Here is a 27,440-nt window from a genome sequence, read left to right as displayed (position 1 = left end):
GGTCCATATGAATATGTAGCCTTCGCTCACTGCAACCGCTGTCTTTCTTACCGCTGTTGTGGTAAATCGCTACAGCTCTTCTGTCATTTATTACATAATGTAAAAAAACCCACCCAAAATGTACATTTTTACATAATGTAAAAAACTCCACCAAACCCCAGGGATATTTTCTGCAATTTGCTTGTAAAACTGTGTTTTGGGAGTTTATAAAAATGGTGCAAACTATGCCTTGGTGCGCTAACTGATCTGTTGCATTTTTATTAACCAGAATGAAACCAAAGATCACTCAGAGTTGTACTTTCTGTTTAAAATTTACAGGTCTCTTTTACTTGTCCTTTAATGATACTACTGCTATCATTGTGACAAGAACTTCTGAGCATGAATAAACACAGAAGAAAACAGTTCTCAGCAAAAGAAAGCTCACAGGAAAAAAAAGGAAAAAAAAGCAAGCTCTACAGAGTCATGGAAAGGCTCCAGTAAATGTTTAAGGTTTATTGATATAAGCCTTATGTTTGTCTTCTTTTCTCCCTAAAGATAAATAGAGTTTGGTCATGAGCAGAAGTGCATTTAAGTGTATACAGCAGAAGAAATTAAAGTCTCCAGAGCTTTGTTCTGTGCTGAGTTTACAAGGACCAAGTGCGATGGCCTGAGCATAAATGCAGCTCCCAGACCAATGGAGGAAAACGAGTACATGGGCGTGGGCTCCAGGCTAGGCATCTTGCTGGTTTTTCCTCTCACAGCTTAGCTGTTTTCACAACAGTCTGATCCCAGGCAATGCAGCTCTGCGGTATCAGAGCTGATCTGAGCACAGGCAGCTGTGGGAGGGGGTGAAGGTTGCAGAGCCTGTTGGTGCACTTAACCTTGATAAAATGTAATCAACACGATCAAGTTTTTTTCTGTAAACTTTTGAGTATTTCACCAAAACCTTGTGCAGGTCTCCAGTGCTTCTATTTCTAAATCTATTTTGTGAGGAGCCGGGCTCTTCCCTGCACTGCCTGGCGGTTTATACTTGGATGAAAACAGCAGTTGACTATGAAACCGCAAGATATGGTGGTGGCTTTCTCTAGTCCTGGGCCGGCCAAAAGAAAAGATATCTTGCTATATGAAGAGAAATACTCTAACTGCGTATCTAAAATTGCTCACATCTTCATGCTCTGCTAGAGGACACCTCTACTCTTGTCTGCAGCAGCTGATGCCATTTCAGAAGTAGATGATGATTGTGGTAGAGGCTTAACTTTCTTACACAAAGTTGGAGTAGTAATGAAAAGCTTGCTTTCAACAGGACAAGGCAGGCAGTGAGGTAGGTTGTGGATATTCCTCTGGGGTTGTTAAGTTTTGTCATCCCTTTCATAACTGGTCTTTTCACTGCAGAGTCGAGGATAATGCTCAGAAAATATACCTGGTGCCCATTCCAGCTCTGGAAAAAGTATAGGCTTCTCCAAGTGGGAATATCAAAGCCTTAGAAACTCCATTACTAGAAGTGGAAATGAGGGATATTCACCAAAGGACAGATTTTAATAAATGTGAATGTTGTGCTTTGTCTTCCAACCCCTCAGAACATGCTGTGGTAAAAGAAAGAATCCTGCTTCTTCCTGAGCTGAAGCAGCACAAGTCTGTCAAGTCTCCAACAACCTCCTGGGATCATCAGCCTTGTTCAGAAAGTGCTGAATGATACAAACAATGCTTCATTTATAGGCGGCTCGGGTTAATTTTTATTCTACTATATCATTGCTGCAAGGTACTTCAGAAGATGCGGCTCGATTTGCTATAAACTTATTCACATGGAACAAAAGTTCCTGTAAAATGATTATTGACTAGTTGCCCAAAACATGTCTGTTTCTACCCCAGAGGCATTTGAAAAGGAGGGTCTGCAGTGATATTCCAGTTGTAGGAGCAGTGTATTTCCACTGGGACTACCTCAGAGGAATATGGAAAGTCTAACTAGCTGTATTGTGCAATCTGAGCTGAGGTTCTGTGGTATATAACCTGTGGTCACAGTGCTGAGAGGGGGTAGGAGCTCTGAAAACTTACTTGTTCTTGACAGCAGCTGGTTTAAACAGCAGGCTTGAATTACACCCTGCTGTTGAAATGACAGCTTGGAGGGCCAGCTAAATTCACCAACTGTTTTCTGCTTTTCTTTTACAGCTGTGACCTTTTAAAAAATATATTTTTTTGCTTTAAAAAAGATTATTTGGTGTAAAAAGAGCTGTTGATATCCTCACCTTTATAATCTTTTGCCTGGTACACTGTTTTGTGATCCTAGCCAATACCCTCATCTGTAGTAAAACCCAATATTGGTAAACATCTGAACACAAAATAGTTTTCAAAGGTTCCTTTGGTTACACACACCCTTAGGTGACCTCCTCTGGTAACTCTAAGGTCCTTTTCCAAACTATCTCCAAAAACAGCCTTCCAGAGCCTTAGTGAGCTGGAGTTCAGCGCCTCAGGGCTAGTATGTATCGCTCTTTGAAAGGCACAGCTGGAGCAAGTGTGGTAATTTATATACTATAAAAATAAAATTAAAAAATCTACACAACAAGGCTATGTGGGCTATGAAATTCTAGAGTTTAAATTTCTGCTGAAGAGCCTCAGCTCGTTTTAGCAAAGGAGGTTGTTTTAGTTTGAAGTGATAAAGACATACTTGAAAACTTGTCCTCCTTGCTGAGTAACTTTGAGGCTTGTTTTCCTTTAGCAAAAAAGATTTAAAATGTCTTAGAAACTTTGCCTCCTGTTCTGTCTTCTAGACCAAGGCTGGGCATAATTAAATGCCTAATTACATTTGTCACTTTAATATGTACTTAAAAACAGGGCTGTAGGTGGAGAGTGGTTTTATATCCAACACTGCACTCCCCCTCAGAAAGAAACAGCTAATTTTCTTTTAAAATGTATCAGTGCAGGTGTGGAGAGCCCGGCAGGTCTCTGAGCAGGACGACTCCTTGTCTTACTGAGGTTTTACTCTGCTCCTTGGCTTCTTGAAACCAAGAGTTACCTCTGTAAAACTCCCCACTGCATCTGTTATTTATATGTATAATTTTAACATCCAGACCTGCAAAGACAAGGCTGTTGACAGTTTGCACACATAAAGCTGGTCTGACATATTTGTGAGCAATGTACAAACCCACAGTATTTCCCATCCAGTGGGTTGCCGCTTCAGCATTTATTTCTGTCTGTACCACTCTGCGCATTTCAGATTTAAATTTACTTAAACAAAAATTACCATTTCAAATGGAAAATCTTGACTTCTCCCTGCCAGAACAAAGTATCTGCTGGTTATTTTTACCAGTGCAAGCCTATTTCATGATTTTTAAGCTCCGATGTTTGAGTGGTTTGAAAGCAACACCTCCTGGCAAGCCGTGGTATTGCTTGTGCAAGCAGAGGCCTTCCTCTTGGATTGATACTCCAGACAGCGCAGTCATTTGCAGCGATAGTCCCTCGCTCCTTAGCATGCAAATCTCAGTGTGATTGATGTGGCTGTTATGATTCCCACTGGGGGAGAAATAAATGTGGGAAGGGTGTTCCCGAAGTGTTTAAAATGACAGCAAACATAAGCACGTAGTGCTGTTGTACAGGTATTGCTGCCTTTGTTTTTTATACTATGTGTGCTTGTTTACAGTGAACAATATAACCAAAAGCAATGCAGGACTTTATAAAAAAAATTGTGAAGCCAGCAAACAAAGGATGCTGGCTACCATCCCCGTAAATGGTAACGTGGACATTAGTGTTCATCTTTGCCCTCTTAACTGATTCCCTTTGTATCCCAGCGTAAAACTGACTGGCAGAAAACAGGATTCAGAACAGTTTCAGAAACCTTCAGGAATGTTCACAGTATCCCATTCCCTTGGTGCTAATGCAATGTGGCTGTTCTTAGGAGCAAATGAATATACTACAAAAGACAGGGAAGCACCACAGAAAACTGCTAAAGAGCAAGGTTACAGTCCCCTTACAGCATTTACGTGTGGTTTGAGGTACTGTTGTGCGGCATCACTGTGAAACCATCCAGCATGCTGGAATAACTTGAGGGATCAGACACGAAGAATGCTAGGTAATTTATACAAAAGACTGAGATAGGATGCAAATGTTCATATAATTATGATGAATAAAAGCAACACAAGTCATTGCAGGCGGCCATTTCTTGGAGGAGACTAAGATTGTCAATAATGATGACAAGATACATATAATGCATAAAAGTTTCAGCTGTCTATTCCAGATCACTGGTTGTTGATGTACCATTAAGGAAACTTTTCTGTCGAGCAGTAAAGCATCTGTCAAAAGTTTGGCATCTTAATATCCAGTTCAGCCACGTAGCCTGCATCCTTGTATTTTGAGAACTGGCTGAAAAATTATCTGTTGGAGCTGGTATCCCTCAGTCTTCGAAAACATGGGAAACCTTCAGATGACAAGGAAAGCATTTCGCGGTCTGCCTGCCCTAACCGCACCCCCGACAGACCTGGTGCACTTCTACCCATGGCAGCCCAGCGGGTCACCGAACCTTGGCTCTGCCTGGCGGGGCCGGCCCGTTCTCCCGGAGCGCCGGCGCTCGGCAGCCCGCCCGGGGCTGCCCGCACGCACCCGACTGAGCCCAGGGGGCCTCAGGCGGGGAGCGCCTCGGGCTGGCGCTCAGGGCTGGCACCGCAGGCCGTCAGCAGCCGCCTCACAACCGCCTCACGGCCACCTCACAACCGCCGCCCAATCGCCTCACGGCCGCCTCACGGCCACCTCACAACCGCCGCCCAACCGCCTCACGGCCGCCGCCCAACCGCCGCCCGTGCGCCGCTGCGCCTGCGCGCCCGCTGGCCGCGCCGGGGCGGGGCGCGGCGCCGGAAGTGACGCGCAGAGGCGGGGCCGACGCTGAGCGGGGCGGTGCTGCCGGCGCCGGACGCGGTGCCCAGGTAACGCGGCGGGGCCGGGCCGGGGCCCTCTCCCGGGCCTCTCCTGTCTTTCAGCGGCTGAGGCAGCGGGAGGGTGGGCGCGTGCAGGGCCGCCGTGCCGGGGGTTGCCCCGGAGGTGAACGGCTCCGCCGGCCCCTTAGCCTCCCTTTGGCCGCTGTGGGAGCGCTGGGCCCCGCGGAACGGCCGGCGGTTGTGGGTGCTCCCGGGTGGGCCCGGGCGCCAGGGGCACGGGGCGCGCCCCGGTGCTCCCCGGTGCCACTTCTGCTTTGCGGGGCCGAGTCGGGGGTTGTCCCCCCTGTTCGGAGCGCGTCCCTTCCGCGCTCGCGTGTTTAAAACAACAAAAAGGAGGTTTTCCTATTAAAAAAAAAAAAGTTAGAATTGCAGCCGCCGCACTGAGCCCTCTGAAGAAGCGAGGTCTTGGTAATGCCTATTTTGAGGCAGATGAACAATCTCAGGGTATTATCTCCTCCTCTTCCCGGGAGGGAGGACGCGTTTAAGTAAATCTCCAGCCGGAATCCGAAGCAGATCGTTACTGGGTTAAGGCTCTGGCGTCTGTCGTAATCCTGGCCGTGCAAAACGTCCCAGAGGCTGTTAATAAAAAAAGAAAAAAAACTGCGCAAGCTTTATGGTTTTGTGCTCTGTTCCGTTTAAAAAAAAAAAAAAAGGAAAAGGTGGTGTGGTAATTCCAATGCTGCTTTCATCTGGCAGAAGTTTGGAAGACTGAAGGGGATGGCTTTAGTGGGGACTTTGCTTGCACTATATCTGGTTTAGCCCAACAGAGTGAAAGAAGATGATAACTGGTCAGAAGTGAAGCACTTAAAACTGAGGGAAGACAGCATCTTACTTTCTTGTAGGGATAGGCAGCTCCCAGGGCAGAATCTAGTACTGCTCGGTAATTTGTGCTGAATGGGTGAGATAGGTATAAGTAATGCTTGCAAACATAATACAATGAAAATAAAACCTTTAGAGAAAACGGATAGGAACTTGTCGGCTTCCTTTCTCATTGGACCTTTGTGGCAGTTTTGTTGCTAGAAACTACTAAGACCTTGTTGTGGCTTAATTTGTAGTTGTTCTTCTTTGATCCTGTAGTTTTACTAGTTCAGAGAGAGACTGGTCTTGACGTGCTGATCTCATTCTCAAAGCAGAGTGAAAAAATAAGCATAAATACTTTATGCATCCATGCTGAGATGAATTTGAGTCCTGATCTGATTGCTCCAAGGAGGCATTTGAGATGTGAAAGTGTACATTTTTGTAGAAACTGTATCTATCAGTAAGCATGGAATTTCAAGAGAGCAGGTTTGAGATTATGTTACTGCTGAAAAGGGTGGCCCTGTGGGTTCTTTTCCAGCCCTCTGATTGTCTGTTTTCATTGCCTCTCGTGCAGGTATAAGCGGTTGTGTGGTCGGCTGGATTCATCTGCCAAACCGACCAGCAGTTAGCACCATATAGAAAGTGAACTTATGGACCTGACTGTGTGTCTGTGCTAATGATATGTATGTAAGAGGGAGAGGCAGGTCTGCCCATTAGGCAGTATTATGGATCACATTCAGTTTAGCTGCTTGTGAATTCCCCGAGGCTGTGCTTCCCTGGACAGGTGAGCTGCCCTAGTGTTTGAGGTTTGGTTTTTTGGTGTGTTTTTTGTTGGTTTGGTGTTTTTTTTTTAAGATGAAAGCTGTGCAATACTGTCTGTCTCCTTATTTCATGATGTGACTAATACTGTCAGCCCTGCCCCTCGCTCCCCCTTTCCCTTTTCTGAGTAGAAATATTTTTATTTTGTTTCCTAAAAAAAGTTCACTGTTGGGTGATGACCAGTCTGGTACATGTGAAGAGTTAGAAATGTAGAAATGGAGAATTTTTAGAAATTTACCTGTGGTGATTATCACCAATATCTCCACTGGAATCGTTGCTGAAACATGTTCAATTTTAGAGAACAAAAGCAGTTTCTGCTAAATGTAAAGATGGGAGTGCTAACAATACATGAAGAAATCATATTTAAACACAGAGAACAGGTGGATAAAGAATTGAAACAGATGAAACAAGAAATTTCTCTCAGTTGCTGAGTTTTGGTCTGAACTGTATTTTAACATCTGTTTTTGACATCAGAAAGATCTCTGTCCAAAAAGATGATAAAAGATGAGACTATTAGCAAAATTTTTCATCAGTGGAATCCAAATAATTTTCTGGGGATGTAAACAGTCTGGTTAGCTTCACTAAGGCTAAGACCAATTGACCTGAAAAAAAAAGGTGTCTTTTGTTTATTGTACTATTTTAAAGGCTACGTTAGTACAGCAGCTCATAGATTTTATTAAGATATTTAGTGGAGAATAAATACTTCTTGTAATGTCCAAGAGTTTTATATAAGCCTTTGTGACATAATTTAATGTCTTCATTGTAATGTTAAAATACTGCTTCTTGAAAAAGTGCTGAATTTCCAGAACTTGTTGTGGTTCAGTTTTACATTATTTTTGCACTGTGGCTCCTGCCCCTGCCTTGAACCTGTTCTGTCACATACATATCATACTGTTTAGATTTCCTTTCACAGAAATGCTTTAAGTCCCTTATTAAAATTATTAAAGCTGAATCTAACTGCTGTCCTTGTAGAATTTATCTTTACAACTTCTCATAAAGAAGATAAATTGCCCTTTATTCTTCTTTGTTCGGAAAGATAGCGTAAGATTTAATAAGTTACTATATCAAATACTCTAGGTGTGTCTCAACAGTACAGTGCTTAAGTTAAATATTGACTTGCTGTATAGGACTTTGGTCTTGTGTAACCCTTGCTGAAGCTGCAGCCAGGAGAAAGGTATTATTGCTGAGATAATAACAACTTAAAATTTCCCCCTGCCAAACTCAAGCCAGTCTAGCTGTGCACAGAAGCAGCTACTGGTGGCAGAGGAGGCTCAGCAACCTTCCTGTTGTATACTCATGCTCAGTGTTGGTAGTCTCTGCTGTATGATGTGAGTAGGTAATTAAACTTGTACCTGGGGGAGGTGACAGTACTTTTCTGTCTCTCACTAGATAATGAAGTGATGAGAATTTGAGGTCTCATCATTGATGCCAAGTCTGGTGGTCCTTTCTAATCTTGCTTTTATTTATGCTTAAACATACCTTTAGCTGGAAGAAATTTTGTGTGTCAGGCCGTCTCCTTTCTGTGATGCTGCCTCCCAGTATAGAAGGCTCTTTGTGTTTTACATACAGATTCCCTTGAAAAAATAAACATTTCTTATTCTTGCAAAGGGTTGCTTTCAGATATGAACTAAGTGTAACTGGTTCAGTATTTTCAGCCTGCTCTGTGCCTTTTTCCTTGCTGTTGCGGGCTTTCTTATAAAGGGCTAAAGTCTGATTGCCAAACTTTATAAAAAATAGAATTCCTCTGGAACTGACAAGATAAATTTTGTCCCTCAGTGATGTAGCATGTATCGTTCTCGAATGCTTTGCTGTGGGGAGCTCAGCATGCAACACAGCCGTACATGAAAGAAAACTAATTTTTCTCTACCTAAGAGGCTTTGTAGGAGGGAGGCATCTTAGGTTTTTTTATTTGCCAGTGGGGAATAGGAGTTTCAAAGTAACGAGGAGGTTGTGAGCAACAAAAAGAGCCAGTCATCTATGATGCTTTAGGTGAAGGAATTTCTGCATCTTTTAATAATAAGGCATTTTGAGCTGTTTATATGTGAGTGGAGGAATAAGTTATTTTGGATCCTTGGTAAGCCTGGTTTCCTGTCAGAATCTAGTTCTGGGAAGATTTTTCTCCTGTATTACTGGAAGAAAGTTGGGTTATGTCATGTGTCAGCATTGTTTGCTATAAACTGAGGCTTTAATGGAAGAAACATTTTGTTTTCGATGTAGGATTGGGTTGATAGATCCTGCCCTTTTACTTACTTTAAACCTTTTCCCTAAATGTGATGGGCATGAATTGCTCCTTGTTCACTCTCTGGATATTCTGGAACATGTGTTTATAGAGTGTCTGTGAAGAGCCCATGGAGTAAAAGGGGATTCAGGCTTTTACCATTCCCATCAATTTTTTCCACTTTGTGAATTTAATGTTCTGATATGATTCCTTTTCAGGTGTATTTCAAAGATGCATGAATGTTTGGTGTGACAGGTCAAGATTCAGGCTGAACTCCAGATGGTGGTCAGAGGATTACTTTGAGAGCTAATTATGAGTGTTCTTTGTATAAGTCTGAATAGTTACATGACAAAAATGTTTCTTTAATGATTCATTGGGCAATTTAGTGGGGAAAAAACACCCAAATTTTTAACTTCCTGATGAAGCGTGTTTTTTTCCCTTAGCCCACCTGGCTCGTATTGAACTGTACCCCAGCACTTGCAGGCTGTTTTAATGGATGTTAGTTTGCTGACTCTGAAAATGAGATCTATGATATCTTTCAAGTCCGGATATCTTATTCTCTCTGCATGTGTGGCCTACATTTCTCCTTGCATCCATCTGCTGAGTGAGTGTACTGCTATGGTACGAGCTGCAAACAAAGACCGCTGCCTGTGGTTTATCCAGGCGTAGACTCCGTTGAATTAGTGAATACTATTTTTGGAGTTCCCTGGGGGAGAGGGTGGTCAGCCTTTCTAACCTCGAAGCCGAGCAGAGGGGAGTGTAGCAATGCCAGCTTTAGTGTCACTGTGCTCCGTCAGCTGTCGGTGGTGCTTCTGTCAGAGAGGATCCTGTCTTCTGCAAAGGGGTGTTAGCAGTGTCATCCAGCAGCAAGCTGGTGAGAAAACATTCATTTTACTCTGTTGGTTTGTTATTGCCAGGAAACACCTTGCTGCATTTCAGAGACTCCTGAGTTATGACTGCTCCTGTCTTAGCCTAACAGATTTGCCCTGTTGACTCGTGGATAAAGGTCAATGCCCCTGACACCCGCAGCTCCAGATCACTGTGCCAGCCTGTCTTGTCAGGTTGCATTGTCACTGTCTTATTTAGTGTCTGGTGCTGTGGCCGCTACAGTTTTGGCCTTTGCTCTGTGGCAGGACAGCTTAGTGCTAAAGGGGATGAAGTTTCCTCTCAGTTACGTCCCTCCCTGTTTCTGGACTATTTGTGTATCCCTTGAAGAGCAGTTTCCCACTGGTGGTGTGTGTCCAGTGCTTCTGCTGGCTTCAGAGCAGCCAAGCACCTGAATGTTGCTGGAGGTGGAGAAAACATAGTACTGGGGTCTCATGCTGGTTGTGCCATGGACCTCAGCAGGCAGCAGATAGATTTCTGAGTTTTCCTTAATATCATTTGTTTTCTACCTGTTTTCCTGATAGCAACCTGAATGCTACAGTTTGCGGTGTTGCTCGGTGGCATTAGGACACCCCTTTGGGAATGTTTAAAAGTTGCTTTAGTCGCAGGGTTGCTGAGAGGACTTCCCTCTCTTCGTACCTCCCTCAGTGAAGGTTAGTATATCATATAGGTGACAGAGTACTTGGACCTTCCTGTTTTAGATACAAATAGAGCACTCTTTTAATGGGTTGTTTACATTCCTCAAGGTGCAGTGTCCTGTAGTTTCGATGTACATGCCTGTCTGTAAGGGGAAGAAATACTGGTGCTGGTTCACTGATCTGATGTGCTCCTGTGATTGGAGACTCTCCCTGCAGTCTGGTGGGCAGAAGATTGTGCAAAGGTGCTGGCTGTAAGCTACAAGTAGTATTTTTGTGTTCAGTCATCCATTGCCTGTTTCTGGGGACAAGAGCTCTCTGAGGAGAGATAATCTGAACTGTTGATGTGTGCTGTTTAGTGCAGTCAAGTTCAGGAGCAACGTAACCTGACTAGGTAGGCAGTCAACTGTGGAGGTATCTGTATTGAAGCCTCCTAGCACTTGGAGTCATGGAGAGTGTTTGCAGAATCATTTTTTCCCCAGTGTCTAGGGCTAGAATGTACAAGTTGCAACAGAAAGACTCATCGTGATGTCCCTAAGAGATGAAAGGATTTGTTGGGTTTTCCTTTGTCAGGGAACAGTTGACCTTGGGACCAGTGCCTTGAGACTGCTGGTGAGCTGGCTGCTTTCCTATGGTTCTGAACACGCTGAAGCAGCAAAGATCATTCCCTAGACTCTGAGTGTGATATTTGGTCAGTGTCCTCGTCAGAAACCGGATTACCTTGAAGTCAATCTCTTTGACTTAATTTCCAAGCGGAACTGTCAGTTCTCTTCCAAAAAATTCTAAATCTAAGCCTAGGTTTCCTGATTCATGAAGTGGGAGGTTATTGTATGTCTAACCCCAAACTGGCTGCTGCTCAGGGTTCTGCAGCATGTGATGCCTGGTGTGGCATTGGATGATGGATGGGTGGTTTGTTGATTCCCTCCTGGCCAACTTGAACTTTCTGCCTATTTTGTGGGTCACTCATATGGTTGCAGGGCCCAAAGAAAACTCTGAGTTCAGATTTGTGTCGCATTGCATGGGCTGGGTACTGGGTAGTTCTTGACACTTAAAACAGCCCACTCTTCTCCAGTACACGGCTGTCATCAGTACCAGGAAAGATGATAGTAAAGAACCTGCTCAGCAAAATGGCCAGTTTCCCCTTTTTGTGCTCAGTGAGTTCAGTGGTTTTTTTGGAGGTTGCAGTACTTCGTACTAATTAATTTCTCTTATTTTCTGGTAGGTCATGCTTTTTCCAGGTCGCTCCCTAAGATTTGATTTCAATCTTTTTTCTGAAACCATGCATCTCCGAGGCAGAGGTGCTATACCACACTTGTGTGTTGAGAGAAGACTTTTATTTAATAATTAGAATTATGCAAAAGTTAAAGTTATTAAATCTTCCAGGTGTCTTTTGAAGCTACTACTGAGAGAGCAAAGGCTATTGCCAGAGTCGCTTGAAGGTGCATTAGACTCTTAGGAGCTTGTTTATGCTTTGTGTGATGAGACATATTCCTTGTCCTCCTTTCCCCCTGGGCTGGCTCAGATTATGCTGGTAGTATTTAGTGAAGAACACTTCCAAGTCTGATGTCACTCTACAGCAAAAACCTGGAGGTTTGTTGAGATACACACCAAGCACTGGGACTTTGCAGAGTCATCCAGGAATGAAACTGCATTTTGTGGAGCAAAATGTACTGAGATTGCCATTTGCATGGAGGACTCCGACACTTGTTTTTAGATAGCTGTGAAAGAATAGCTCCAAGCAGAGCTCTGCAAACACGTTGTACATGTGCGAAGTTGCCTGAAGTTACAGGAGAGCTGCTTTTAAGTGGCTGGTTTTCTTTAATCTGTATTGTTTGTATGACACTCCTCCTCCTCTCTTTGTAGTTCTTCCAAACTCCAGCAGGAAGTTGAGAAGAACTGTGAGTTTGGGATATATCCAGAACCTCTATACCTGTGAGCCTGTGGAGAGGTGTGGGACTTGCCCTGCAGATATGGCCAAATGGGAAAAAAAAATCTTGGGGAGACTATTCATCTGGAGCAATAAAGTGTGAAAGTGAAAATAGGTAGTACGTACTGAGCTGTAGTAATTGGGAAGTAGGTGTCTTTTCCTAGACTTCCTGGCTAGTGGGAACCTTGAGAGTGTGACCTGAGTAGTCTGAAAGAGATGGAGGGTTTCACTGCCTTGAGTAGCGTTGTGACTTTTTCACGGACACCCAAAAGGACAGAATATTGATAACAGAACTGCGGGATATGCTGTGTTGAAATTTTATCTGCCTAAGTAGCTGCTAGTCCAATTCCATTAATGTTTGCATATTTAATAAACTTTTAATGCTGGATTTTAATGAGTTGGCAGTTATCTCTGAACATCCAGCAGCAGCAGTCACAGAGTGTAGGTGGCTCTCAAATGCAGATTTCTCTCACTTAGGAGGCATGTGGCCTTTCCTTGGGCAGTCAGCATTTGCCAGGCTGTAGCATGCTTTGATTCAGTTTGTACTGATGTACATCAATAATGAACTGTTAATTTGGATGGAGCCCTAGGGTTAAGTTTTTCAGGGGAGAAATCTTTAAAAAGCTGGATATAAGAGGACACGACCTTGGTTAATCTCATAAAACACTATTTATCTACTTGGGATGATTCTTGCTACTGATCTAATTATTTTGGCTGCAAAATGGGCCTCCTAGGGAATTTATTTCTGATGTGGCATTTGCTCATTTACAATCCCAGTGCTTTTGCTTTCCCTTTTCAGCCTTAGTTTCCAAACATATATCAAATTTCTCACAATCCCAAGCAGACTAAGAAGTGCCCTGGTTGTGCTGCACAGTTGGAACCCAGTGTCTCTAATGAAGTTAAGGAAGCTAATCTATTATCGAGGGTAACCTTGCTAAAATTCAGCAGAAAAGTTCAGTATTCGTGCTCTTGAGATAAACCTAAGTGAGTGAATATCTGTTGGTCTGTAAAATGTAGCATGCAAGGTGAAAAGGGACTTTTGATAACACGGTGTAATTCTCACTTCTGGCACCAGTATGACTAAATAATTCACTTCCCCACTCCCAATCTTTAGGATAAAGTCTCAGTATGCTACTGTAATATAGATGCTCGATGTATAGGCTGTGAGGGTTGCAGGGGTAAAGAGTGGAGCCCTTACTGCTGCCTTTGAGATAAGACATAGGAACAGTGACTGGACCCATCAGATAGGTTTCAGGTGACCTTTCAGTGTGCCTGGTTAAAAGTCGGAAAAATGTTTATGTAACATACTGTCTTTATCTGAGAACGCTGTATTTTAAATTGAAGTTCTTTTCGTATCTCCAGAATACCAGTTTCTGAGGGGAAGAGCAAAGAGAGTAAACGACAAAAACTGATGGACCACTACATCTTCCAAAATGAGCCTCTTCACACTTTTCCACTGGAAACTAGCATGTCTTGAAGGTGAGTAGGTTTTGTATGTGACAGATGAGCTGCCCCATGTCCTGGGCCTTGACCATCAGTCTTCCCAAAGATAGATCTGTCCTCATTTCAGCTTAATGTGCAACTGCTTTTCTGGGCTGGCACAGCCCGTAGAAGCATGCTTGTGAAAATGTGTATTTTATAATTGGGAGAAATATGTAGGAATTAAGTGGTATTTTCCACCATATCAATTAATTATCATTAATTTGGAAGCTCTTGAAAAAGAAAGAGTGCTTGGGGAAAGAGGTGAGCCATTGGGAACATGGATATTTTTTGGTGAGTGGAAGAAATGAAGGTGTTTTATTTTGAGGATGAGAGTTAAGTTTGTAAGACAAACTTGTGTTTAGTTTGTGAACGTATTAAATTAGGGCATTTTCAAGTTCTGTTCCAGTCATACCTCAGATGGTATCACCAGTGTTCAGAGTAGCTGAGAAGAAGAGTGCTTGCTGTTGAAGATGGTAAATTAATTTCCCCAAAGTAAAGAACATAATGCTTGAATAAAATTAAATCAAAATTATATTTTGTAGAGTTTGTGTTATCTTTTATGTTATTTTTGTACTCAAGCCCCTTAGGGCTGTAGGCAGTGACTGTACAGTATTGCTTTTAAATCCTTTAATAACAGAAATCAAAATGGGAAATGTCATGTAAGTTCTGGACTCAACATTGAAATAAAACCAGGATTTCTGAGACCAACAGTTAAGGTTTAAAATATCTTGGTTTAGACTTTACTGTCACTTTAATAAATAACATGTGAAAGAAAGCCACGAGCCTATGTAAGCCAAAGTTTGCCTGCTCAGCAACATTAATTCTGATTTTTAATTAGGCTAATAAATTTGCTTTTCTGTTGGTTACTTTATGGATAATTAATTTTTTTTTTTTTTTTGGTATGAGCAACCTAGCATCTACAAACTCGAAGTTAATAGTGGAGTGTACGTGGTGAAAAATAGGGCTAGGTGGTTGTTAACTGTCATTTTGTCTGCACAGAAATTGCTCTAAAATGTTCAGCATTGGAGTCACAGGCCCCTTGTGTGTAAATGCTTTTTGGTGTGAGGAGAAAGGCCTGGTAGAAATTCAGCCTGTGCTGAGCTTGGTTTTCCTTTGTTTTTGCAAACTGGAAACTGTGTCTCATTATCCATGCGCGTTTCTTAAATACTTGTATATGTGGTAGTGCTGATGAGCCTCCCAGGAGTGTATTACTTGACACAGGCACAAGAGGCTGCAGTGTCAGGGAACCTTACTACTTCAGGAGAAAAAGACTTTTAGCTAGAGAGAGAATACTGTTCACATTCCTTTGTGCTATTTGGTTTCTGATATAATCTGCACAATTCTGCATAAAAGGATGGAAACCTGAAACCCCCAAACTAAAATGTGTTACCAAGTTCTGAAAGGTTTCCTTGTTTGCAAGCGTCCTCCTCAGGCTCAATAAGAGCTGTGGAATGTTTTGCAAACATGCATGAGCAACTTCATTTCTATACATTAGAGCCATGGGACTTTGTATGGAAATTAGCCCTGGAAGAAAGTGATTTGCAATACTGGCTCCATATTCCGGAATCACAGCTTTGTTTCTGATTTGTTTTTCATTAATTGTAACTGTTACCCTGGATGTTCCTTATACCTATGTGTGGGGAAGAGTAATACTGAAGTGCTCAGAAGTACAAACTGAGGTCAGCCGAATATTTTTTTTTTGGTGAGCTCTGACAACTGGATTTTGAGTTTCTGTTGCTTTATGTAGTTAGACACTACATAACTTCCAGGAGAAATCCTGGAAGACTTTAAATAGGAAGTTGCTACTGATGTTTCACACTTTCTACCTAATAATGTGGAAGCTAATATAATACTACAGAAAAGTAGGATGTGTTCCAAGACACATAAGTCGAGTGTTTTCCATGTATATGGAAAAATCAGCATTTTTTTTCGACACTGTGTTTGTAGCCTAAACATTCAAAACATGCTCTTAGATCTTGGAGTGCCATAGTTTCTTCTACATCATGCTTTCCTTGTACATGAAGAGGCTGTGAATGGTTATGTATTTGTATAATGATCTTCAGTTGTTCTTTCGGGGAAGGATATTTTAAGTGCAGTCTATGCATTCTGCACAATTAACTATCTGTATATTAATCTCCAATATTAAAAAGTTCTTGTGATGTTTGAGTGATCGTATAAGTCCGTAGTTAAACCACGTGCTGTTCATGTGTGGATGAAGAATGTTGTTTTGAAGGTAAAGATGTTATCTGTGAACCCTTTTGCCAAAAAAATCTGGGAAACTAGGGAATCTTACTTCAAAATATTTATTCTGGTGTAGTCTGTGTTTTTCTGTTCATGTGGATGAACAGAAATACCTCGTCTTGCTCTTGCGCCGACCTTTTTCTTTTGCTTTCACACTTTGTGAAAAGTACAACTGCAATCTGTGGAGAAAGGTTGTGCAGCAGGGTAAAGGAAGAGGGAGAGTGAAAAGAGGGTATTTTGCTGCTATAAAGCTCCTTTGTTCTCTGAGGTCAGGAAGAGCTGAGCGCCCCGTAGTTTCATAAGCTTTTCTGTTACCTGCTCACATACTGGTCAGTAAGCATAAATGGGTGGATCCTCCTCTGTATGAGTCATTAAGTAAATATCAGGCAGTGCTGGTATTCCTGATACTGGCTGCTCTGAGTACTTGCTCCAGTTTCTTGCTTATTGTTGACTTGCTAATTTCTCAGCTGCTATCACAACCCTAGCAGATTTTGTCAGCACAGGGTCTTCTCACAGTGTGCAGTCGTAGAGAGACACCTCCATTGGACCTAGTAGCTGTTCCAGCCTAGTTAGAGGATGTATTTTCAACGGTAGCGGGAAAATATTTGGAGATGTTTCCAGTAAAACAGTTGGTACTGATTCCTGGCTCAAAGCCTCCTCTTGATCAGAGGCAGCATCGTGGTTTGCCAGATGGCCTGCAAGCTGGATCTGGTGCCTGCTCTGACTGCATCCCTCCTGCAGGCCAGGGCACCGGGGGAAGTGCATCTCTGGCCTCCCATGGGAGCACCAGAGCACGCTGTGTTCAGAGCTGTTACTAGAGCAGGAGGTTTCAGCAGTTCATTCGTGCTTGACTGCCTTTAGGGACAGCTGGCGGCTGCAGATAGGCTTTGGGACTGGAGGTCTGTGAGCAGCTTCTCCGGCACCTGCTGCAGCCAAAGGGTGGCTGAGTAACGATGATATATGTTCTTCTCCTTGAAGAGGAGATTTGCAGCTTACGTGGGGCAGCAGGGCACTGCAAGTGTTTGTGCTCATTGGGAAGCCCTGCTAGGAAGAGAATAGGGCATGTTTATCCACTGGCACACGCAGGTACCACAACACTGGCTTCCAGTGTGCACACATTCAGATACTGGACAACTGCTGGGTTTTGCCAAGGCTGTGGATTTGTGTCCATTTTTCATGTGGATTAGACTGTAGCAGACTTCTATCCAAAGTGTAAAACCTTGAATAGGGGCCCCTGTTAGCTTCTCTCTCTTGCCTGTCTGCCCCTGCTATGTCATCACTTGGGGCCTTAGGGGATTTGAAAGTGCCTCTGTGTTTCTGGGTTAAATTTTTGTCTCATTGGGAGAAAAATTTGCTACCAATTTACCCCGAATTTTTACTAAATATGGACAGTTTGAACCTTGGGCAAAGACTCACAAACTGGATGATGCCACCCAGCCAGAATCAGTTGCCATCCTTACTTTCTTTGGGAGAGGGAATGTTTCTGGTGCTGGATGGCTGAGACCACTTTGGGGGAGTTGTCCAGACCATTAGAGACTAGAGCTGTGGAAGAGAACTGGGTAAACTTCTACGTACTTCTTTGCTGTTACTGTCTTCAGGGCATTGCTTATATCCATCTGCCAAGGGAAGCTCTTCCAGCCATCTCTAGAGGTGCTTACAGAAGTCCAGATAATCATGGGGTTCTATCTTTTTTTTTTTTTTTCTTTTTTTTTTTCTGGAGATCTTGAGGGTTTCATGTTGTAAACTGAAAGCACAATAGATGCAACTCAGTTGTGGTACAACTAGTGTAATCAGCCTGAGATGCTCCAGGTTTCCTAGAGGAAGATCCATCAGATTCATCCCCCCATTGAATTTATAGCTGTTGTCAATGTTACAGCGATGGGTTTGGCAGCTTGGTTGCCAGATACATGTAGGCTTTTTTAGATGTTTCATTTGCTGTGTTGGGAACCATTTGTTTTGCTTCAACTGGATGTGAAATATTACCACTGTGGACTGATGGGATTCACTTAAAGGCAGTCAGTATCAGCCTGAGGCTTGCTGGTCTTAGAGTTGTTTTACGCAGCCACTGCACTGGAACTAACTTTCCATGAACAAAACTTCAGGAGTTTCTGATCTGGGACCTTACTGTGCCAGGAGGAGTCTGCAGCCCAGATGAGTTAGAGAATAAGTGTCCAGGCTGAAAGCCACTGCGCACTTCTCTTTTATTAAGACCTGTTACTAAGACCATCATTTTTGCAAAGCACAGCATGTTAAGCTGTCATTTAGTTAAGGGAATAAACTGTAAAAACCTTCAATCACATTGGAGGGGAAAAGGAGGTAACACTTCAGATTCCTGTGGTGTTTTTTCCAACTTTTTGAGCAAAACAGTTCTATTTTTATAGTATATTTTTCCTACATTTAAATATTGTGTAATGTATTTTTAAATTTTTTTTAATTAAATTATGATCATGTGTAACAATTAGATAATGATTAGATACTGATTAGTATGAAAGAGGTGCAGCATTGAATTAATTGTAAATTTGCCTGGTAGCATCACTTGTCTGTATGTTGCCTTATCAAATCAGATACTGTTTCTCAAGCACGTTGCACCTGCTATCTTGAAAGAAACTCAATTACATTTCTATTACAGTAACATTTGCTCAGTGCTCCAAGTAAAGGAGAAGTTTAGTGTTACCGGTGAGGTGCACAGTAAACTTTTGCTTCGTTCATTTACCACTTGGACTTGCTCTTCATTCTCTGATGCATGAGTATTGCATTATCTGATATTTTGAAATAGCTGTCTTTGGAAAGGTGCTCAACTCTTGTGTTCTGTTATCTGTTACCACAATTTATTTTTCCTTGAAATCTAAACGCTGTCTTTGAGTCGATGCATCTTTTTAATCTCAAGCAAAGTGGAGCTCTAGTTTTATCTTTTCTGTTTACACAACCTTGATAAAACCAGCCAGGTTATGCTGGAGTCAATTTGATGATAATAAATTCCTTCTGTTCTTCCTTAAGCCAAGTGAAAATGAAATAAGCTAAATTTACTGGCTGTTCTTCATGCCTTTTTGTCCAGTGCAGAAGAAAATTAAGCTATTTTGACCTTTCTCTGACATGTGTAGTCAGTGAAGATGAGGGCAGAGAAAGGCTTTGTAAAAGTAAATGAAGTCGATATTGGTCTTTCTAAAATTGTTATTAATGCACTCCAGTATGTGCCAATTAAAGTCACGGCCTGTGAAGGCAAGTGCAGGCAATCTCCGCTGCTATTTCATCTGCGAACACGTTACATGGTTTCAGGTCTGTGTTCTGATCTTTGAAGCGCTCTGCCACAGAGTTTTGGAGGTGGTGGCTCTGAGCAGGTGCTGGACACCTTATGGTGAGCTCTGTACTGCCCTTCACCTAAAACGTGCTTGCACTGCCAGAAGGGCAGCTCTGCTGAGTCTGAACAGGGCTGGCTGGAATCAGGAGCACCGGGGGCTTGGGCATACCTCTGCCAGCGATATACATACATGGATCAAAAAAAGGCTTGCAACGAACTGGAGGGTTTCCAACTTTAAAACTGTGTATATGTTATGTCCCTTTTTGTAAGAGGATCATAATTCTTTGTGAAAGTGGAGAGAAATGATGTTTCCTGTAAACACTACTAGGCACAGTACTGCTGAGATTAAAAAAAAAACCAACCCAACCAAATAAAATAAAGCCAAAAAACCCCACCCAAAACCTAAACCCACTTGCTGATCCAGTGGCTGTACCAGTGTATTTTACTGCGGCAAGTGCACCAGTGTGTTTTGCTAATGGCCAGGGAGGCTGAGGAGAGGTTCAGTTGCCAGTCTTTCTCTGCGTTGGAGTTGTGCTGACCTGGTCTGTACTGCAGTAAGGGCTGCGAGTTCATTCTCCCAAAGGGGTCTTGTAGAGGAGATGGTGAGTAAGACAACTCACAGTGCTGGGCACTGTTTACTTAGTTCATGACACGGGTCTGCATGCAAACTGAAGCCAGCTGCTGGCAGATAGCTAAAAGTGTTCTGGTCCTGTGCTGATGGTGGGGGAGTCCGGAGACACACGGACGGCATCAAATGGATTGTGCATTTGCATTGTCCAACGTAGCTGTAACTTGGGAAGTAAAAACTGAGTGTGCATAGTTTACCACCCAAAACCACCACACACTCTGCGTGCTGCTGCTTCGTATTTTTCTGTTGTATTTGAAGAACTGAGCTGTGTGCTTTTAAATTGGTTGTGTTTTCTCTTGAGTTGGCAGTTATTAAGGGGAAAGCTTCATGTTTGCTTGACAGAATGTTGCAGCAGTAGCAGAGGATGTTGTATTCTCAGTCTGTGTAATTTCAGGTCTAACAGAACTCCTGCTTACACTTTGGTACGTTCCTGCTTCTCCACTGTATATTTTCTAGGCAGCTGTGCTTGCACTAGCTGACTTATCTAAGAAGTGATTATACTGGTATCTCTATTTGCTCTGCCCTGTACTGATATCAGCCTTCAGCCCACGCGCTCAGTTTCCAGTGTCAGGATGGGCAAAGTGGAGACAGCAAAATGAGCTGGTGCTTAATTCCTTGCCTATGGATGTGGGAGTATTGTACACTGACAACCTCAACGGCATAACTTCGTGGTGGATTGTGGTGGGCTGTTTACACGTAGGTTCCGGGAAATTGAAACCAGCCCTGATTTTGCCTGATGGACGAGTTTCAAAACTTAGGTAATGTGACTTAAAGGACAGGCTTTTCTGGATGCACTTTTCTTCTAGAAATTAATCGTACATTTATCTAGCATGCCATCTCTTGCAGTTAAAATGATTGGCAGTTTATAGGAAATGCCATCTGAAAAATGCAAGGGATTAGCTTTCTCACAGTACATAAAAAAAAGCTTTGTTGTTTCTGCACCAGAAATGGCAAGGCTCTGTAATGGAGCTTGGAGGTATGCTACTGCAGGTTTTCATTTTGGTTTACCCCAGAAAGAGCTCATATCTTCAGAGGTACACATGCTGTAGTTTGAAAACTACTGCTCTGGACAAAATGGATGGAAACCCCCAATTTTTAATTACCTTGCTCTGAAAAATGGGGTTGTACAGAAACACTTTGCATCCCTTAAAAAATTAATGTTGGTGCAATGGTATTGATACTGGACATTGGATAATAAAAAGTTAAGGTTGGAGTTAGAGAATATACCCTGCCTGCTTAGAAATTTCTCTGCTTTGTTTTTAGGTGGCTGGATGTGCTAGCCTAGATTAAAACAGGCCGAGGGAGTGGCAGTGCAGCCAGCCTCTGAAAGTCAGGCCTTTCAGCTGCTTTTGCCTAAACTAGTGGATACAATTCTACATTTTATTAGTGTGTATTATTTACTAAGACTTCTGTTCGTATTATAAATGCTTCTGTATATTGCTTAAAAGGATGGGGAAAAACCATCTTGCCTAAGAAATAACTATGCTTTAGGGTTGGATGGAAATTTAACTTATTGGGACCTCTTGGAATGAATGCTGACTTTGCTATTTGTAGCAGTTAAGAGAATTTTCTGAGTTTTATTAACACTGAAGGATTTCTATGCAAAAAGTACATGTATATGTGTATATGTATATATGGCTATAGACATGTCCAGTGAAAATGGGCAATTTTATTAAACCATGAATTTAAGAGAGTGTTAGAATAGTTGCCTGGGGCTTCAGTATGATTTTTCAGTGCTCTGGATGGTTAATACAGAATAGACTAACTGCTAGGACAGAGAAGCCCAGAATAATTTTCCTTGTCCCAGTTAAGTCAAGATCGATTAGAGCAGTGGAAATAAGGTTTCAACAAGAGAAGGAAAAAGGGTGAGGGAAGTGTCAGCTCTCACTCTTGCTAGTGAGAGGGGAGAGTACACAAATTTACTGGAAGTTAGAATGGAAGAAGAGTGAGTATCTGTTGCTGGTGAAAATAGGCTAATGTTGCCACAGCATGTAAACAGGTTAGGAATGATTTTCACTCTTCCTGGTGCTTAAAAAAAAAAACAAAAACAAAACACACACCCCCCCCCAAACCCCCAAAACGAAACCCACAACTAAAAAACCCCCAAAAAAACCAAACCCTCCCCTGCCCCTGCAAACTATGAGTGTTTGCAGTAGGACATGCAGGTCAAAAGAGTATGTGATTTTCTTTGACCTGCATGTTTTTCAGGAAGGCCGCTCCTCTGTTATGAAGCCTGATGCTCGAGCCATTTCAAGTCATTTCTCTCCAATCCAGTACCACAGAATTGTGCCACACTGGCTACACAGGAGGCCTACTATTATCCGATGGCTTTGCTTCCCCTGATGCTGGGAGCAGGGAAGGCACAGCAGCTAAGAAACTCTTCAGTAAACCCTTTTCACTGTCTAGCTGATACTTTAAGTCTTTGGAGGAGTGACATCAAGTACTTATTTTAATGTACCTTTCTCCTTTTCCTAAGGTATTGTATTATACTCCTGTCATATCTTGAGATATTTGATTGTGATACTACAGTAGAAGTAACATTTCTGGGCAGCATATTCAAGGACCAGAAGCTTGAAAGGTGGGCTTGTGTGAGAGCATTTTTAACCTTCTCATTGCACCAACCTGTGGTGATTTACTGGGAATTGCTCAGTAAGGAGGATTTCTAATCTCTTTTTGAAGTGCGAGCGTAACAAGGCAACTGGAAGGAATGAAAGGGTGCAGTGTAGAAGGCCAGGTGTTAGACAGCATTCCCGTATGCGTATGTGTAGGCTCTTTGCTCAGTAGCCACAACCAGAAACCAGTATGTTTCTTGGCTGTTAGCCTTCTAGTCCAAGCTGACAACCCATAAACTACCTGTTAGAAGAAATGGGGCTCTTCGCTAAAGCGAAAGATATTCTGCTCTACTCTTCTTTGCAAGGAATTTGGCATTGTGCTTGAGGATTGATTTTCAGCAATAATTTCTGATAGTACTGTATCTTTATTCTCCTATCAGCAGTCTGGCTGATATTTGAAGCTATGAATTTGAAAATATGGATTATTATGGGTGATCAGTAGCCATACCTTCATGGCTAACTCTTGTCTTTTATCAGTGCAGGACCCACACAAAAAGGGTCAAGGAACCTGGGTGCCGTCTTCAGAAACCACCATACCTCATTCCATTGTTTGATGAGTCCCTTTGATAAGTGCGTTTTGAGTGTCATAGTTCTGAGCATCTCGTTTGCTTGTGCTGTCCTACCCTGAGCCCATCTCTGGGATTATCTGTCATGCTCTTAGCAGAACAAGAAGATGCACCAGTGTGTTAGTCTTGCTGGAGGTATTACAAGGCCGAGGGACCAGACTTCCACTGCCTGTCTTTCCTCATTCTGAACTGATGATCTGTCTGAAGTACAGGAAACTGTTCTCACACTTGGGTGAAGATACAGTCCCCTCTCTCACTCTCCCTGGTCTGCATTTTTCAACATCAGGGTTAGTTTCTGCGGTTCTCAGATTAAAATATGTATGTTCCTGTGTGGCTGAGATTTGTTATCTGTACAACATATTTGCTTTTGAACTACTCAGAGCAATGAGGCGATATCTGTAATGCCTCCTAATGAAGCATGTGAGGAGGAAGAAGTTTGATCAACCTGTTTCTTCCACAGAGGAAGATACAAGGCAAACCCAAAGGGGAGGCAGAAGTGAGCACAAAGTGTTCTTCTCTTTTCAGCAAGCTCTTCTGATGTGCTAAAGAAAATTGTCCTTCATGTAATTTGACATTATTATATTCACAAAATCCAACCTAGAAAAATTGTACCTTTATTAGGCACTAACCATCTATAGTCAAAATCTTATTTTGTTCCTTTATCTTGATTACCCCTGTTACCTTGGGCACTTGGCAGGAAAAAAAAGCTGCATCATCCTGATTGCTTCATGTTTCTAAGATGTTTTTTCAGAGAAACTCTTTCCTGAGCTTTGTTCAACCTCTAAAGTAGAGTTTGGCCTTTCTGGGAATCATGTGAGATCAAGTGATTGCCTGGAGCAAGAGCATATGTACTGAAGCTGCAATAGCAAAGACCTTGATATGAAAGGCCACCTGGTATTGGTCTCCATCCCTTCAGCCTTAAAGTTTACCAGGTTATAAATTCAGCTTGTCATCTTCCTGTATAATGGCTAGCAGTTCTTTAGCAGACAAACAGGACAGTTTCTCAAGGATTATTTCATATTTATATCCCAGCTGGAAATCTCCATCTGCAGAAACCTCAGTGTAGTCTTCACAAAAGCATACAGAATTGTCTTTCAGCCTTCTTTCTGGGTGCTTACTTTACTATTTTCTTGGTTTTCCTGGGCACAGTCAACAAATCCATGTCAGCCTGTACCTTTGACCTTCAGTTTACAATCCAGCTTATATCAATACCTGGTAGGAGTAGAAAAAAAAGTCCCACAATAGAAACTTTAATAGTATTTTTTCCAAAAACTGGTTTATAACAATCAGTTTCTGTGGAAAATTTCTTATAAAAAAACTTAACTCCTGAACAATTTCTGATTGAAGATGATGGGGGAAAATGTCTGACAGTCTGTATTGACGTGGCTGAACTTCACACAAACAGAGCATTGTTTAACCTGTATTTTCTGTTCATACTGTGTATTTTATTAACTGTGCTCAGCCAGAAATACACTTCTAGCAAGCTGGGATTTTATTTAGGGAGAGAACTTTATCAGTGTTGTAAAACAGAAAAAAAATTCTTGATAGGATCACTGTCCATATGCAGGTCTGTGGGCCTGCAATTCACCTCTCTTGCTGTGGTCACATACCCTTATGTGGTATCTCCTCACCCTTGAATCTGTGACATAAAGGACAGAGCACCTTTTCAGTCATTTTGCTTTTAAGTAGCCTTAGTAGTTGAGTATAGCTGTTCTAAAATACTTTTTCTTTCAGCCTGTTCTCTTCAGCTGAAGCACAAATGCAGTGGTTCCTTCAAGGCTACGTAGGTTCCAGTGTAGCAGTATACGCAAGGTGCAGTCATTTTTTGTTTGGTTTGTTTTGTCTGCTGTTTGGCACCAGAGGGGACTCCCCTGTCCCCAACTGCTGCCAACGATTAAAAGATAGTTATCAGCCCCCAGTGGGAATAAATTTTTCCAGCCATTATTTACAGCTGGTTCTATCCTGGAAGGATGGAGTCACTGCTGCTATTGTCAGCTGGAGATGTAGGGAGGCTTTCTTTTGGTTCCTCTGTGAGAAAAAAGATGTAAAATACAGCGCTGGTGGTGGCTGTTAGCTTTACTGGTTGCCCATGGGACACTGCAGGAGGTTTTGCATGGCTATGGCTCAAACTCCTTAATGGACCTGTGCTCTCTTCTGAAACAGAGTATCCCCATATCTTCTGATCTGGGGAGTAACCATGGTCACCTCGATCCTAGTAAGGAGGGATCTTCCCTGTAGCTGAGTGTCACAAAGGGCTGGGTCTCCTGGAGATGAACTGCTGCCTTGGAGCGTTCTCCCTTCTGCAGCCTTTGTATGAAGGGCAAGGTCATCAGCCGGCATTTGATAAGATAGGGCACAGCTGTTTTCTAAGGTGTGGTTCTCAGGTGATGTTGTACCCAGCACTCCGCTGAACTGTCACAGCTGTGACATCGAGGTACCTACTTCAGAGCTCTCTATATGCTGCTAACCCTTGTGCTGCTGCATTGTGTAGTAGTGAAGGGAGAGAGCTAAGTAGGTTGCTGGGTTGTGTGTGCTGCATCTGTAGCGCCAGGTATAAAAATCTCCTTGTTATTTTTCTCCTCTTTTATTTTTATACTTATGTTTTCACTTGGTGTCATTTAGAAATCAAAGCAGGAGTGTGCAGTTCAGCAGAAGATCTATGCTTACTACAAATCTGCTGCTTTGCTCAAATTAAACATTTATGGGGCCAGAGACTCCTCACTGCTCCATCTCAAGTCTTCCAGCCTCCAAGTGATGGTTTTTTTTTTTTTCTTTGTGCTTTGACACAGCTCCTGCAGGAACTGCAGTGAAATTATCCTCCATTGGCCTCTCTCCTTTCCAGCCCATCTTTCCTTTGTGTGTCCAGTTTGATTTTTTTCCTTAACCGCATCTTATGGGGAGCAGCTGTCAGTATAAGTAATTAATATTCCCTGTGAGATGGAAGATTTCACCCCAGTAAGATGGGCTGGCCTTGGTGATTGGTATCTTTTTCTGTTTTCAGTGGTCTATACTGAGGTGGTGTAATTGGCTAGGAGCTCTTTATTCCTCAAACCAGGTAACACAGTGCTGCAGTATGTTACCTCCTGATGCTGTATGCTGTGTTGGTTGATTTGGTTTCTGCAGAGAATAGTGAGAAGCTTTTGAAGGCCTGGATCTTATCTGCAGGGTCCTCCCTGATCTGAAGCCTGGAGTGGAACCTGGACAATAGTTCTGTTTCTTGGGCACACTGGGAGTGAAGGTAACTTTTACAGAAAAGAGGGTTGTTTCTGAGGTGGTTCTCTCTGGTCAGACTTTTACAGGACCTAAGAGATGTTGCAAATGCTCAGTCTTCCCTGAAAGAGCATGGTCTACTTTGATTTCACTTTTTTTAGCTTAAAACAGTGCTGCATGGATGCTAAAAGCCCACGCTCCTAAAATAGATCAAGTAGAACAAGCACTTTGCTGATGACTCCTCTTTGGGAGAGGGGAGAGAGAAGGTAACAAGGAACAGATGGCAGGTATTAGTCATATCACCTAATATATCTGAAGACCTCAGACGCTATTGCACAAAGGTGGTGGAGGAACCTAGAGGGAATGAGTTCTCCTAACAAACCAGACGGGATATTACAGTTGCACAGGATACAGACAGAGGGGGCCTGAGAAAATGACTTGCAGCCAAGTGAGCTGAACCAAGAAGGGTGTGCTCACGGAGGCTCAGGAAGTCCTGGCCAGATCCTGAGCCTGCTTTTAGCTGCCCAGTTTGCAAAGCCATTCCCTTGTATGTTTGACAAGTCCCTCAGAGCTTTACTCCTTGGAGCTCCCGTACTCATATATATATATGTATATATATAAAATCCTGCAGTTGCCTCTGCAGAAGGGCTAGTTCAGAGGTCCAATACCTCAGAAATAACTGAATTCCTCCAATTTTAGTATCAGCTTGAATGGCATTATTCTAATTTTTACAATAATAAATGCAGTACAGAATCTGCTTGATCTTTTCACATAGTATCTAAATTGCCAGTGTGTACCTTGCAGTCTAATTTGGCTGGCTCAGCATCCCCTCTCTTCAGGTCGCTGATATCTTAAGCGTTGGCCGTGGCCCAGCTGGCAGTAAGCTCACAGGAGAGCCTCTGAGGTGCTACTGCCTGCTGATTTGCTGGGAACGCATTGTGTAAATGAAATATAAAATGTGTACAGTTGTTTGTACGTAAGTGGCTTCCAGCAAACTTGACACCATGGAGCAAGTAGGCCACTGAAGTACCTGTGGAGGCATCGTGGGAGAAGTGCATCGTTTCCAGCTGCTTGCTCTGATTGCATTGTTTGTATAATCATTTGCTTTAAAACCAGCCTGTGCAAAAAGCTGTGGGCCCACTAGAGAGTACGAAGACAAGGTGCAAATGTGGGCTCTTCTGACCTCCCTGTGCATAGATGGGGTCATCAGGAATCACAGC

General features: G+C 42.7%; 1 protein-coding gene across 5 annotated transcripts in view; it reads left to right on the top strand.

Moving 5' to 3' along the window:
* Positions 1-4,814: 4,814 nt before the first annotated feature.
* Positions 4,815-27,440, top strand: part of MAP3K13 (mitogen-activated protein kinase kinase kinase 13) — a 79,987-nt gene continuing 57,361 nt past the window's right edge. For 2 of the 5 annotated variants that reach the window (XM_055723537.1, XM_055723540.1), the window contains exons 1-2: positions 4,815-4,889; positions 13,546-13,662. The gene's annotated coding sequence lies outside the window, so the exon portion shown is untranslated. Of the gene's footprint in view, positions 4,890-6,273; positions 6,484-7,718; positions 7,847-13,545; positions 13,663-27,440 lie in introns of those variants that run through there. The other 3 variants (XM_055723538.1, XM_014282002.3, XM_055723539.1) reach the window with 3 other exon arrangements.

The sequence above is a fragment of the Falco cherrug genome, chromosome 11, assembly GCF_023634085.1.
Source record: "Falco cherrug isolate bFalChe1 chromosome 11, bFalChe1.pri, whole genome shotgun sequence".
Taxonomy (NCBI): Eukaryota; Metazoa; Chordata; class Aves; order Falconiformes; family Falconidae; genus Falco; species Falco cherrug.
Note: the sequence above shows the minus strand (reverse complement) of the source record. Positions and strands in the feature narration are given on the sequence as shown.